The sequence below is a fragment of the Pongo abelii genome, chromosome 13 (genome assembly GCF_028885655.2).
Source record: "Pongo abelii isolate AG06213 chromosome 13, NHGRI_mPonAbe1-v2.0_pri, whole genome shotgun sequence".
NCBI classification, from domain to species: domain Eukaryota; kingdom Metazoa; phylum Chordata; class Mammalia; order Primates; family Hominidae; genus Pongo; species Pongo abelii.
Window position 1 is genome coordinate 116,131,415 of NC_071998.2, and position 15,747 is coordinate 116,147,161.

Below are 15,747 nucleotides of genomic sequence, written 5' to 3' on the forward strand. Positions count from 1 at the left end.
AGGGTAATCTTTACTTGAAGTCAGCTGTAGATGTTGACTCAACCCATGTACAAAATACCTTATGGGAACACCTAGATTAGTGTTTGACAAAGTAACTGGGTACCATAGCCTACCCACGTTGATCACACCCCTACTTCTTAGCTAGGGAAACTGAGTTTTGGAGAGGTGGACTGCCCAGGTCCCACAAATAGAACTGGGAAAGTTATATCCTTGTCTGTAGATATGTCTAAATATATACCGCAGAATGCTAGCATCTTTAGGGAGTAGGATTTGAGGTAACTTTTACTTTTTTAAATACCTTTCTTACTGTCTAGTATTTTTAAAATTTCACATGTGTAACTTATAATCACAAAAAAAAATTAAATGATTTTTCACTTTGAAAAAAAGGGGGACTTCTGGCTGGCGCGATGGCTCACACCTGTAACCCCAGCACCTTGGGAGGCTGAGGCGGGCAGATCACTTGAGGTCAGGAGTTTGAGACCAGCCTGGCCGACATGGTGAGACCCCCTCTCTACTAAAAATACAAAAATTAGGCGGGCATGGTGGTGCATGCCTATAATCCCAGCTTCCCAGGAGGTTGAGGCAGGACAATCACTTGAACCCGGGGGCGGAGGTTGCAGTGAGATTGTGCCACTGCACTCCAGCCTGGTTGACAGAGCAAGACTCCGTCTCAAATAAATAAATTAATTAATTAAATTTAAAAAAAAGAAAGGAGAGACAAGGAAATATATAAAAAGCAAGAAAAAAGGAAGGCACAAAAGAAGGTAGATTTTTTAAAACCAAGTAAATCAGTAATTACTTTAAGTGTGAACAGACTAAGTAATTCATTCAATTAAGGGAGACACATTGAAACAAAATGATACAGAAAGGTCAACATAAAAGGGTATATGTTATTAGAAGTGTCCAAGAAAAGGATGGGAAAAGATATAGCATGAAAATAACAACCAGAAGAAACATTTTATAATGACAAGTTTAATTTGTCAGGAAAATTAGCAGTTTTTAAATTATATGCATCTGATAAAGTAACTTTAAAATATATAAATACTGGAATAAATACAGGGAGAAACAGACAAACCAATCATGAGAGAGTGTAACATACTTTCCTTAGTAATTAATAGAAAAGGCAGGGAAAAAATCAGTGAGAATCTAGAAGATTAAACAAAATTTAAAAACCGGATCTGGCTCGCGCCTGTAATCTCAGCACTTTGGGAGACCAAGGCGGGTAGATCATGAGGTCAGGAGATCGAGACCATCCTGACTAACATGGTAAAACCCCGTCTCTACCAAAAATATAAAAAATTAGGCAGGCGTGGTGGTGTGCACCTGTAATCCCAGCTACTCGGCAGGCTGAGGCAGGAGAATCACTTGAACCTAGAGGTGGAGGTTGCAGTGAGCCGAGATCATGCCACTGCACTCCAGAGCCTGGGTGACAGAGCAAGGCTCCGTCCTGAAAAAAAAAAAACAGATCTGGCCAGGCACAGTGGCTCACACTTGTAATCCCAGCACTATTCAGGGAGGCCAAGGCAGGCGGATCACTTGACCAGCCTGGGCAACATGGCAAAACCCCATCCCTACAAAAAATACAAAAAAATTAGCCAGGCGTGGTGGTGCACGCCTGTGGTCCCAGCTACTCAAGAGGCTGAGGTGGGAGGATCACTTGAACCCAGGAGGTGAAGGCTGCAGTGAGCTATGATCATGCCCCCACACTCCAGCCTGGGAGACAGAGCAAGACCCTGCAGCCCACACCTGCAGAAGACACAACCTTTGCAAGGACAATGCAACATTTATGAAGAGTGACCACATCCTGGGTTATAAAGCAATAGACTGAAATCATTCTTTTTTTTTTTTTTTTTTTTTTTTGTAGATACAGAGTCTCACACTTTCCCAGGCTACAGTGCAGTGGTGCAATTATAGTTAATCATAATCTCAAACTCCTGGGTTCAAGCAATCCTCCCACCTCAGCCTGCCCAGTATCTGGGACTTCAGGCACATACCACCACACCCGCTATATATATGTGTGTGTGTGTGTGTGTGTGTGTGTGTGTATATATATATATATTTTTTTTTTTTTTGGAGACAGTTTCACTCTTGTCATCCAGGCTGGAGTGCAATGGCACAATCTCAGCTCACTTTAACCTCCACCTCCTGGGTTCAAGCAATTCTCCTGCCTCAGCCTCCCGAGTAGCTGGGATTGCAGGTGCACACCACCACGCCCAACTAATTTTTGTATTTTTAGTAGAGACGGGGTTTCACCATGTTGGCCAGACTGGTCTTGAACTCCTGACCTCAAGTGATCTGCCCGTCTCGGCTTCCCAAAGTGCTGGGGTTACAGGCATGAGCCACCGTGCCTGGCCCCTGCTAAATGTTTATCTTTTATTTTTTTGTGGAGATGGGTGTTTGCTATGTTGCCCAGGTTGGTCTTGAACTCCTGGCTTCTAAGCGATCCTCCTGCCTTGGCCTCCTAGAGTGCTCGGATTGTGGGCATGAGCCACCGTGCCCAGCCTCAAGTGGAGATTTGAACCCAGGTCTGGATGGATGCTAAGCCCTTGCAGAGTGCACAATGGGGACTTGCATAGGACGGCATGGCTGCGGGCAGTGGAAGGCTGAGATTTAGGCCTGAACTTCTGGAAAGAAATGTGAGAGGAAATGACCCAATGTTCCTCCTACCCCTACTGGCCAGGAAGGGAAGGGCAATGCCCCAGACAAGCCGAGGAGGGCTTCCTACCCACCCCTACCTCCAGACACAGGGGCCCCGGGCTGGCAGGAGTCCATTATCATGAAGTCTCAGGGGTGGGGGCAGCTGAGCAAACATCAGTTCCCTGGCCTGACACAAAATGGCCATTGAAACATTTCAGGGCCTGGGGGAGGGGTGGGGCTGCTGAGACAAGCCTCTGAGTGGAGGGGCCGGGCTGCTGCCAGGCACCCCAGCTGCCAACACTTTCAACTTTGTGATGAGGAAGCTGAGGCCCAGACAAGCCGATACATTAGCCTGGACTCACACAGCCAGTCAGATCCCATCATTCTGGCCCACAGGGTGGGGGCCTGGGGGGTGCCCAGTGGAGGCCAGTGCCAAGTTCCAGGTGTGAGCCCATGGACCCAGGAACCCACAAGTTACCTGTACTTAGCCCCAGCTCCAGGTGGCTCAGAGCAGCCCTTGCCAGCCCTGAGAGGCTCAGCAAGGAGCTCAAGGTCACACGGCAAGCAGAAACTGCCAGTGTCTCCCTGCCCAGCCAGGGCGGCTCCCACTTTCTGGCCTGAGCTCTGTTTCCCACATGACCCCCATTCTCCCAAGCCCCATCCGTCAGCTGTCTCCTTGGAGGGCGCTGCGAGGCCGGTCAGATTTCCACAGGGCACATGGGTGCCAGGTGTGGCTGGGACAGCTGGGAGGGCAGGTGGGCGGAGGGGGCTGCTGGCGGCACGAGGCCCCAGCGTGGGATCCTGCAGCAGCTGTTCCACACCCGCTCCAGGCTGCCTGAGGGGGAGCCAGACCCCCATGAGGGAGCAGACTCTGGGTCCGTATCCCAGCTGTGCCACTGAACTGGCTGGTGACCCTCGTTTGGAGTCTCTTCCTCTCCTGGATTCTCGAGTTCCCCAGCTGGTGGCGCTGTGATGGTCAGGTTATTATTAATTATTATCATTACCTCCTGGTGGCCTGGGAAGAAATGGTCAGGCCAGAGAACCTAAGCAGAGGTGGCTGGGGGGCCACTTGACCCCTGAAGTTCCACTGGCTTCCTAAAGCTCCACCGGGCCGTTTGGGCCGTCCCTTGCTGCTGCTGAAGGCCCCTGTTGCTCACCGCGGCTCCCCCAATGCTTGTGACAGCACAGTTCAGAACTCTTGTGATATTGGAGTCATTCTGGCTGGAGGGGGATCAGAGGCCCAGAATTCCAGCCCTGCGTCTCCTCTTTCTCCACATTTCACCTCCTGACCCCCCTGCACCAGGTAGCTCTGAGGCCACCCTTGGCACCGTCAGGGTTCCATGACACCTACTTTGAAAAGCATGGCCCAGAATGCCATCTAAGCCCCTTAGCTAGGCCTCCATTCCCCACGCCTCCCCCTAGTCTCCAATTCTTGTTTTCCACAGGTGTCCCCCAGGTGACCCAGTGCCCACCACACCCGATTCCTGGCTGCTTCAGAAACAGGCTCTGCAGCTTTACCCTGGGGCCTTTATAGATGCCGTTTCTGCCTCTCAGAATCTTCTTTTCTGCTTAGCACCTGGCAAATACTTCCTTAACTCCAGAGGCCTGGAAGCCCATTGTCTCCTCCCAGAAGACCTCCCTGATTGCGGAAAGCGGGTCCATTGCTCCTCCCTGAGCTCTCTGGGGCCCTGCAGAGGTCAGGGAGCCCAGAGGGGTTAAGGGGCATGATCTGGCAAGGACAGGAGGGAGGGAAAAGGGAGGGATATAGAGGGAAGGCAATGGGTGGAGGACAGGAGCAAGGGAAGAATGGGGAGCAGGGGAAGGCGGGCGTGGGGTCTGGCAGCACCACCTTCTGCCCCTCCCCTCACCCCTAGCGCCTACACCGCGTCCTCTCTCCTCTCCTCCACCCCACCCTGGGGCCAAGCATCTTCTCCAGGCTCCAGGGAGGAGAGGAATTCCAGGAGCCCCATTTCAGGGTCCCTGGTGGGCCACCAGTCCAGAGGATCAGGGGATAAGGGAGAACGGTCATGAGCCAACACCCACTCCAGGTTCCATATCTCATGGCTCAGCTCCCAGATGATCTGCCTTCCTGGGCTGCTTTCCAGGTGGGGTCGGGTCCCCCTAGAGCCCCAGGAGGTCGGCGTAGGCCTCCAGGACACAGGCCTTCTTCTGCTACCATCACAGATGCCACAGGCCTGCTAATCACCCAGGACAGGAAGCCACTTTCTGAGCACCAGCTATGTTCAAGGCCCTGGGCCAGGCACTCACTGGTTTGGTCTCATCTAACTGGGCAACACCTCCCTTCTCAGGGACCAAGCACCACTTCACTGAGGGAAAATGGGGTTCAGTGGAGAAGCTGTTAGAAGGACACTCACCGCCCCAAACTGTGCACAGTCTCCTTTAAAAGAGCAAAGTTTGTGGAAGAAGACAGGGAGCAGACACATGTGCCCTTTGTGTTTTATTCTGATTATTTAATTACCCATTTGCTTTTATTTCTTACCTTTCCTATGGTGCTGAGTGCCCTTTGTTTTTTATTTTTATTTTTATTTTGAGATGGAGTCTCACTCTGTCACCCATGCTGGAGTGCAGTGGTGCGATCTCGGCTCACTGCAACCTCTGCCTTCCAAGTTCAAGCGATTCTTCTCCCTTAGCCTCCTGAGTAGCTGGGATTACAGGCATGTGCCACCATGCCTGGCTAATTTTTGTATTTTTAGTAGAGACGGGGTTTCACCATATTGGCCAGGCTGGAGTCGAACCCTTGGCCTCATGTAATCTGCCCGCCTCAGCCTCCCAAAGTGCTGAGATTACAGGAGTGAGCCACCATGCCTGGTTTATGCTTTAATATTGTTGTGTCCAAGACTGTTTAAGAATTTTTTTTTTTTTTTTTTTTTTTTTTGAGGCAGAGTCTCCCTCTGTGGCCCAGGCAGGAGTGCAGTGGCACAATTTAAGAATTTTAAAAATTGGGGGCAGGCCCAGTGGCTCATTCCTGTAATCCCAGCACTTTGGGAGGCTGAGGTGCGCAGATCATGAGGTCAGGAGATCGAGACGGTCCTGGCCAACATGGTGAAACCCCGTCTCTACTAAAAATACAAAAATTACCTAGGTGTGGTGGCACATACCTGTAGTCCGAGCTACTGGGCAGGCTGAGGCAGGAGAATCGCTTGAACCCGGGAGGCAGAGGTTGCAGTGATCCAAGATCGCACCATTGCACTCCAGCCTGCCAACAGAGCAAGACTCCGTCTGAAAAAAAAAAAATTGGCCAGGCACGGTGGCTCACGCCTGTAATCCCAGCACTTTGGGAGGCCGAGGCAGTTGGATCACCTGAGATCAGGAGTTCGAGACCAGCCTGGCCAACATGGTGAAACCCCACCTCTATTAAAAATACAAAAATTACCTGGGTGTGGTGGCGAGTGCCTGTAATCCCAGCTCCTTGGGAGGCTGAGGCCGGAGAATCACTTGAACTCGGGAGGCAGAGGTGACATCCAGCCTGGGTGACAGAGCTTAAAAATTAAATAAATGAAATAACATAAAAATCCTCTCTGGCTGAGTTGTGGCCCTACCCCTACAAGCTGGACAGGCCTATCACAGAGGCCTTGCCTGGCTGGCTGCCCCCTACCCTGCCCTGCACCCTCGATCCACCCCAGACCTGGGCCTGGAATCCACAGGGTGGCGTGTTCAAGACCTTCCACCAGTGCTCAGCTCAGAGCCTCAGAGACTTCTCCTCTGTAAGACTCACCGGAATGTGGGAGAGGCCTGAGGAGACCCGTGGGTGTGAGTCCCTGAACTTGAGAACTGGGAATGCAGGCTGGGGCTGTGGGCCCACGCTGGGGACAGTGGGTGGCGGTCAAACCCCCTGGGCTTCTCAGGTTCCTTCTGACGTCCAGGTCACTTTGCTATCCAAACAGAATGACTGTCTTAGAAAAACACGTATTAAAAAATACAGTAAGATAAATAAGGCTGAGTTTCTAGATCTGGCAAATCGTATTCCAAGAGAGCCAGAGTGAAGGGTAAGAATCTGACGCCACACAGAACAGCCCAGAGATGGCCCGGGGGCTGTTGCTCATGCCTTTAATCCCAGCACTTTGGGAGGCCGAGGTCGGGCAGACCACCTGAGGTCAGGAGTTCGAGACCAGCCTGGCCAACATGGTGAAACCCCATCTCTACTAAAAATACAAAAATTAGCCAGGCGTGGTGGTGTGTGCCTGTAATCCCAGCTACTCAGGAGGCTGAGGCAGAAGAATTGCTTCAACCTGGGAGGTGGAGGTTGCAGTGAGCTGAGATCGTGCTATTACACTCCAACCTGGGTGACAAGAGCAAAACCCCATCTCAAAAACAAAACAAAACAAAAAAAAACAGGCCTGAGGCCAGAAGTCAGTAGAGAAGAGAGCACCATCACCGCACCCTTCTAGAAGGGTGAGCCCAGGAGTCATGGATTCATGAGCCCAGACTCGCCAAGCAAAGTCGGAGGCAGATTGTTCAGGAAGGGATTTCAGAGTGCTCAGAAGATGGAGTGTGACTGGCAATGCAGACGAAGGTCACTGGAAAGTGAACCAAGCTGCTGTCGTCTCTCTCCATAACAGATGACCAGTCCCAACCCACACACAGGCTACCTGGATTTCTGCAAAACACAGGAGATTTTCCTTTTTCTTTTTAAATTGTTTTGTTTCAGGGCTGGGCATGGTGGCTCACACCTGTAATCCCAGCACTTTGAGAGGTGGAGGCGGGTGGATCACTTGAGGCCAGGAGTTCGAAACCAGCCTGGCCAATATGGTGAAACCCCGTCTCTACTAAAAATACAAAAATTAGCTGGGCGTGGTGGCGCATGCCTGTGATCCCAGCTACTCGGGAGGCTGAGGCAGGAGAATCACTTGCACCTTCGAGGTGGAGGTTGCAGTGAGCCGAGATCTTGCCACTGCACTCCAGCCTGGACAACAGAACAAGACTCTCTCTAAAATAAATAAATACATAAATACATAAAATCTTTTGTTTCCTTTTGGGTTTTTTTTTTTTTTTTTGAGTCAATGTTCGGCTGAATGGCTTTTTTGGTTTTTTGTTGATGCCTTTATTTAGTTTTGGCATCCAAAACAGAACAGAATAGTATGACATAACCCATTAAAAGAATAGTGGCCGTTATAGATAACATCCTTCAATGCTGAACCCAAGTGTGAGGTTTTTTTTTTTTTTTTTTTCTGAGTTGGAGTCTCACTCTGTCACCCAGGCTTGAGTGCAGTGGCTCGATCTTGGCTCACCACAACCTCTGCCTCCCAGGTTCAAGGGATTCTCCTGCCTTAGCCTCCTGAGTAGCTGGGACTACAGGTGTGCACCACCACGCCCAGCTAATTTTTGTATTTTTAGTAGAGACGGGGTTTCACCATGTTGGCCAGGCTGGTCTCGAACTCCTTACCTCAGATGATCCAACTGCCTCGGCCTCCCAGAGTTCCGGGATTACAGGCGTGAGCCACCGCGCCCGGCCGTGAACCCGAGGGTGAGTTTTTTGTTTTTGTTGTTATCTTGCTGTTTGTTTGCTTGTGTGGCAGCCACATAACTTGTCTTTCTACACCTGCATGGATCAGTTATTGAATTAAACTGCCCCCCTGGGAAAAGGTAGATTTGAGTGAAGCAGTTTCTGTTAGTTTAGGGCAATGCCTGAGAAAGGCCTCAGCTGTGAGCCATCAGCAGAAATATTTCCGGTTGCTGGAGCATGAAGGTTTAATCCCTAAAGAGGCCACGGAGCAGCATAGCAGTCACTGCACCCGCCTTGCTTCACTTCAGTCCTTCGTTTCACATAATCAGTGTGCTCCATTTGGGATTAGCTCTTCCAGGGCTGTGGTTGGTCACCTTTCATGCACCTTAGTAGCGTGCTCTATTTTGTCTCAGGTTCATTTTCCACGTCCTCCGGTTGCTCTTTAGGTGACAAAATGTCTACATCAGTTCAATCAGGATCTAGAAGTCCCTGATTTCAGATTCAGCTTCCACACTGATCAACTAGCTTTGTGATTCTCATTTAGTCACAGTCTCCTGTTTTCTTTTCTCTTTTTTTTTTGAGATAGAGTCTCCCTCTGTGGCCCAGGCTGGAGTGCAATGGCACGATCTCGGCTCACTGCAACCTCTGCTTCCCAGGTTCATGCGATTCTCTTGCCTCAGCCTCTTGACTAGCTGGGGATACAGGCACATGCCACCATGCCTGGCTAATTTTTTTTTTTTTTTTTTTTTGAGACAGAGTCTCTCTCTGTCGCTCAGGCTAGAGTGCAGTGGCGCGATCTCGGCTCACTGCAACCTCTGCCCCCCAGGTTTAAGCAATTCTCTGCCTCAGCCTCCTGAGTAGCTGGAATTACAGGCGTATGCCACCACGCCCAGCTAATTTTTTGTATTTTTAGTAGAGATGGGGTTTCACCATCTTGGCCAGGCTGGTCTTGAACGCCTGACCTCATGATCCACCCGCCTCGGCCTCCCAAAGTGCTGGGATTACAGGCGTGAGCCACCATGCCTGGCCAATTTTTGTATTTTTAATAGAGACGGGGTTTCACCGTGTTGGCCAGGATGGTCTCGATCTCCTGACCTCATCATCCACCCACCTGGGCCTCCCAAAGTGCCGGGATTACAGGCGTGAGCCACTGCACCCAGCCCTCCTGTTTTTCTTTAGAGTTCCATGTGACTGGGGAGGCCTCACAATCATGACAGAGGGCAAAAGACACGTCTCACATGGCGGCAGACAAGAGAAGAGAATGAGACAGTTTTTTTGATACATAAGTTGTTCATATTTATGAAGTACATGTGATATTTTGAAACATATATACAATGAGTAATGATCAGATCAGGGTAATTAGGAAATTCATCACCTCAAACATTGATCAGTTATTTGTGTTGGGAACATTCCAGATCTTCTCTTCTAGCTATTTTGTAACGTACAATAACTTGTTAACTATAGTTGCCCTTGGCCAGGTGTGGCGGCTCATGCCTGTAATCTCAGCAGTTTGGGAGGCTGAGATGGGAGGATTCCTTGTGCCAAAGAGTTTGAGACTAGCCTGGGCAACATCGTGAGACTCCAGCTCTACAACTTTAAGCTCTACAGCTCTACAGCTAATTTTTTTTTTTTTTTTTTAATTAGCTGGGTGTGGTGGCATGTGTCTGTAGCCCCAGCTACTCAAAAAGTCTGGGTGGGAGGATCACTTGAACCCAGCAGGTCAAGGCTTTAGTGAGCAGTGATTGTGCCACTTCACTCCAGCCTGGGCAACAAAGCGAGATCCTGTCACAAAACAAAACAAAAAACTATAGTTACCTTACTGTGCTATCAAACACTAGAACTTACTCCTTCTATCTAACTGTATTTTTTTTTTTTTTTGAGACTGGGTCTCACTCTGTCACCCAAGCTGGGGTACAGTAGCATGATCTTGGCTCACTGCAACCTCCACTTCCTGGGTTCAAGTGATTCTCGTGCCTGAGCCTCCCTGCTAGCTGGGATTACAGGTGCCTGCCACCACGCCTGGCTAATTTTTGTAGTTTTAGTAGAGACGGGGTTTCAGCATGTTGGCCAGGCTGGTCTCAAACTCCTGACCTCAGGTGATCCATCCACTTTGACCTCCCAAAGTGCTGGGATTACAGGTGTGAGCCACCATGCCCGGCCTATCTAAGTGTATTTTTGTACCCATTATCCAACCTCTCTTCATCCTCCCCTCTCCCCTACTTCCCCACATCCTCACCAGCATCTTTTATTTTATGTCTTTTGTGGGGTTTTTTGTTTGTTTGTTTGAGACCGGGTCTCACTCTGGTCACCCAGGCTGGAGTGCAGTGGCATGATCACAGCTCACTGCAGCCTGGCCCTCCTGGGCTCAGGTGATCCTCTCACCTCAGCCTCCCGAGTAGCTGGGATCACAGGTGCACACCAGCACATCCGGCCAAGTTTTTGTATTTTTAATAGAGACTGGGTTTCACCATGTTGCCCAGGCTGGTCTTGAACTCTTGGGCTCAAGCAATCCACCTGCCTCAGCCTCCCAAAGTGCTGGGATAGCAGGGGTGAGCCACCTCGCCTGGCCCTATTTTCTGTCTTTTTGATAAAAACCATTTTAACTGGGGTGAGATGATATCTCATTGTGGTGTTGATTTGCATTTTCCCAGTGATTAGTGACATTACGCGTTTTTATTGTTTGTTTGTTTTTCGTTTTTTGTTTGTTTTTTTTTCTGAGATGGAGTCTTGCTGTGTCGCCAGGCTGGAGTGCAGTGGTGTGATCTCAGCTCACTGCAACCTCTGCCTTCTGGGTTCAAGCGATTCTCCTGCCTCAGCTTCCCAAGTAGCTGGGACTACAGGTGCATGCCACTACGCCTGGCTATATATTTTTTTTTGCATTTTTTAGTATAAATTTTTGCAGTTTTAGTAGAAATGGAGTTTCACCATGTTGGCCAGGCTGGTCTCGAACTCCTGACCTCAAGTGATCTGCCTGCCTCAGCCTCCCAAAGTGCTGGGATTACAGCTGTGAGCCACCGTGCCTGGCCAGGGAGACTTTCTTGATATCTTTGGGGCCACAGTAAAAAATGGTGGACTCATGAGATGATAACGCTTTCATGATAGCCCAGCTAACCGTGCACTAGGTGCCGTTCCAAGCACTTTACATATATTAATCCTCAAAGCCAACGTCATGCAGCAGGTACTAATTAATATCCTGATTTTAGAGGTGAGGATAAGGAGGCACGGAAGCATTAGGTAACTGGCCCGAGGTCACAGGTGGTAGGTGATGGAGCCAGCTCAGGGTGTGCAGCTGCCTGGCTCCTGAGGCCACACAGGTGACAGCTGGTTTTAAGCTGACCTAGAGCTTCCTGATTGATTCACAGACCAGGGTGGAGGTGGGGGAAGAATCCCAGGTCTTAATCTGGACGGCCCTCCCCTCACCAAGGAGTGGGTACCTGACCCCAGCTGGGTCAATCACGAGCTCTCTGAGGATCCTGATTTGCTGGGCTGCTCCTGGGATGAGTGAGTAGCACTGCTTCCTGCCCTTCCCTGGTGTGACAGTGTTGCTGTCTTTCCAATGTGTCATCCCAGAGCTTCTTGGTCCCTTTTGGCCATCCATGGTTTCTGTTGTTTGCAACCAGAGAACCCTGCTTGAGGTGGAATCTACATTACCGCCAGGGTGCGGTGGCTCACACCTGTAATCCCAGCACTTTGGGAGGCTGAGGTGGGTGGATCACCTGATGTCTGGAGTTTGAGACCAGCCTGGCCAACATGGTGAAACCCCATCTCTACTAAAAGTACAAAAATTAGCCAGGTGTGGTGGTGGGTGCCTGTAATCCCAGCTACTTGGGAGGCTGAGGCAGGAGAATCTCTTGAACCCGGGGGGCGGAGGTTGCAGTGAGCCGAGATTGCACCATTGCACTCCAACCTGGGCAACAAAAGCAAAACTCTGTCTCAAAAAAAAAAATCTAAATTACCTTCCTCCCCACCCAGATCTTTCCTAAGGGACTGTTCCCTCCCTGACCCCATGGTTAGCCCATGACTCTGATGGATGGAGGCAAAAAAGATAATCACTGGAGGTCTCTAGTGATAGACCACAGAGCTCTGTTTTTTGTTTGTTTGCTTTTGAGATAGAATTTCGCTCTCATTGTCCAGGCTGGAGTGCAGCGGCGCCATCTCAGCTCACTGCAACCTCTGCCTCCCAGGTTCAAGCAATTCTCCTGCCTCAGCCTCCCGAGTAGCTGGGATTACAGGCACACGCCACCATGCCCGGCTAAATTCTGTATTTTTAGCAGAGACAGGGTTTCACCAAGTTGGCCAGGCTGGTCTCGAACTCCTGACCTCAGGTGATGTACCCGCCTCGGCCTCCCAAAGTTCTGGGATTACCGGCGTGAGCCACCAAGCCCGGCCATGGCTCCGTTCTTACCCCTGTCATGTTGATCATTTCCCCAATCTGGACCAGAACACAGGCCTGCTCATAAAATTTGCAGCTGCCACAGCGGCAGAATTAATGCTTTGTGCAATAGAAGTGGGACTTTTAAAATGCTTTCAAGACTAGACAGCTGGATGGGGGCCAAGAAGATGACCTTTAACCAGCATAATGTAAGGTCTTGCGTGCGTTTCCGAAGAACTCATTGTGTGAGTACCAGACAGGGGAGGGAGGGCTGGCTGGACAGCAGTTCATGGGAAAAAGCTCTCGTGCATTTGCAGTGAATAACATAGCTCTTGGAAACATAAATGCCTCTAGTAATGCAGACTGCATTACTAGAGATGGAGTGTCTAGGAAACTGGAGACGACAGTACCTTTCAGCTTGGTGGTTGTCAGTCCAAACGGTGAGCATGCTTCTAGTTCTGGTCCACACACTTTTTAAGAGGGATAATGACGGGCCGGGCGTGGTGGCTCACGCCTGTAATCCCAGCACTTTGGGAGGCCAAGGCAGGCGGATCACGTGTCCGGCTAAATTTTGTATTTTTAGTAGACAGGGTTTCACCATGTTGGCCAGGCTGGTCTCAAACTCCTGACCTCGTGATCTGCCTGCCTTGGCCTCCTAAAGTGCTGGGATTACAGGGGTGAGCCACTGCATCTGGCTGGGAACAGGTATGTTTTAAAACCTGGAGGGCAGGCACGGCGCAGTGGCTCATACCTGTAATCCCAGCACTTTGGGAGGCCGAGGTGGGTGGATCACGAGTTCAGGAGTTTGAGACCAGCCTGGCCAATATGGTGAAACCCCGTTTCTACTAAAAATACAAAAAATTAGCTGGGCATGGTGGCAGGTGCCTGTAATCCCAGCTACTCGGGAGGCTGAGGCAGGAGAATTGCCTAAACCCAGGAAGCGGAGGTTACAGTGAGCCCAGATCGCGCCACTGCACTCCAGCCAGCCCGGGAGAGAGAGACTCCATCTTAGAAAAAAAAAACAACCTAGAGGGCAGGAGGAGCAGCTCAGGTATTGGAGCTGGGAGCTGGAACCTCGAAGAAACCAGGGCATTTAGGCTCTCCAACTCTCTCTCCTACTTCCTCTCTTGACACAAAACAACATTCTCTGCTTCTTGGGGCACCGGTCAGGAAACGCTGGCTCCCCACTAAACTGTTCCGGACTGGGGGCAGGACTGCGGGTAGGGTATAAGAAATGGGGCAGGGCAAGGAAGCCAGGAAGATTAAGGACAGGCAGGCAGGGGCCAGATAGGCGGGGCCAATTCTTTAAGAACAACTCAACAGACACCTGGGGCCCCTGCCCAGCTTAGGGATGGAATGTGGCTCCTCAAAGCCCCAAGGGTCCTGCCTTTTCTAGTCCCTCCCTTCCTCTCCCGAGAGTTGACCACTCTGGAGATTTGGGGGTTTTGCTTACTTTTCTTATCCAAATAAATAGAGGGTTGTTTTTTGCCTGCCTTGATTTTTTTTTTTTTTTTTTTTTTTTTTAATGCTGAGCAGATGTTTGTGGGGTTTTTTGTTGTTGTTGTTGTTTTGTTTTTAGTAGAGATGGGGTTTCGCCATGTTGCCCAGGCTGGTCTTGAACTCCTGGCCTCAAATGATCTGCCTGCCTTGGTCTCCCAAAGAGCTAGGATTACTGGCATGAAGCACCGTGCCTGGCCCTGTGGGGTGTTTTAAGGTTGACATGCGTAGCTGAGGAGAGGCAAGGCTGGTCCAGGACCTCCAGTCCCCTTCAGGGAATGGAGCAACAGTGAGAAAAGCCAGCACGGCATCCATCCTGGACATCTTGGTAGAGCCCTCTCCCTGGACAGCCTGGCCAAATAGAGGAGAGAAGGCAGCAGGCTCCCTGAAGAGAAGGAAGAGATAGTCAGTGGTGGAAAATTGGCAGAAACTTCACCACTTCATCCACGGAGATGATGCTCCGGACCCTGGCATTCACGTTGGTGGTTCCACCTACAGACGCCTGAGCCAAGCCAACGGGTTTCAACCCCAGCTCCACCCCTTCGGCCAAGCAGTCACTAGGCCTGGTGGACAAGGTCTACCCTGAGGGCTCTGGGAGTGAAGGGCTGGGCTGGGCAAGGTGGTTCTGGACCCTCTGGATAGAGCAGGAGCAACCAAGTGGCTAGACAATGTGCCCAGGGCTGGGGCATGGGTTGGGGGGTGCCTGAGCAGGAGAGCCAGACGGCCAGGGAATAGTAGCTCTGGGGAGCTGTGTCTGGGAGCCACATCTGGGTGTGGGGGGAAACCTTTATAGGCCCAGCTCAGAAGGGTCCCACAGTGACCTAGGCCCTCTGGGATCTGGGATGGAGAAGGACTGCCTCAAAGCTGTCATTGTCACTCCCTCACCCGCCTGACTGTCTGGAACTTAAAATAGCAGGAGCACAGTGGATCTCCTGAGAAGTTTCTGGCAAAGAGGTTTGGGGGGGAGGGGTGTGAGTCAAAGCTGGGAACTCTTGAGTTTGAAGCTCCCAAAGCCCAGCTGCTCCACCCCTGCCCCTAGGGAGCCTAGAATCCATGGGCGGGGCAGGTGGGGGGTCTTCTGTTCCCTCCCTGTCCTGCTGTGGGTGTGGGGAGACTGGGTCCTGCCCCAGCTCTGCCATGGAGGCACCGGCTAGATGGCTGGGCCAAGTCCTGCCCCCTTCGGACCTCAGTTTCCCAGATGTACCAGGAGTTGCGGACCTCAACATCTGCTGCGAAGTCCCTGGAGTTCATGGCAGGTGGTCCCAGTACAGACCCCCAGAGTCAGACAGCCATGGGCTGAAATCCCAGTTCCACCCCTACTGGCTGAGTGTCTCTGAGCAAGTCCTCCCAGCTCTCCAGGTGAGTTTCTTCACCTGCAGAATTAACAATGAAACCAAGTCCTGCTAGTTCCAAGCTTCAGATTGCGCTATCCGGTAAGGATCCTGGCAGCTCCTGGGCACTGCCCCCCAGCCCCAGCCTCCACCTCATCCTCAGATGGCACATTTTGTGCTGCCAGGAATGTTAACAGCGACGTGACCCCACTTTTAATGCCATGTACTTTACACACACTACCTCTGGCTCCCACGCCCCGGAGGACAGAGCTGGCTACTGTCCCCAGCGCTCTCCTGGGACATCCTCAAACTCAGTACTGGCCACTCCTGGACTGAAGGGGTATTGGCTCCTGAGGGGGCCCTCTTGGGTATCTACCGTGTGCCAGGCCCTGTGCTTGGCTCACCCCTGGAGTCCTGTGGGGCAGGGCTGATGCTCCCGGTTGTGC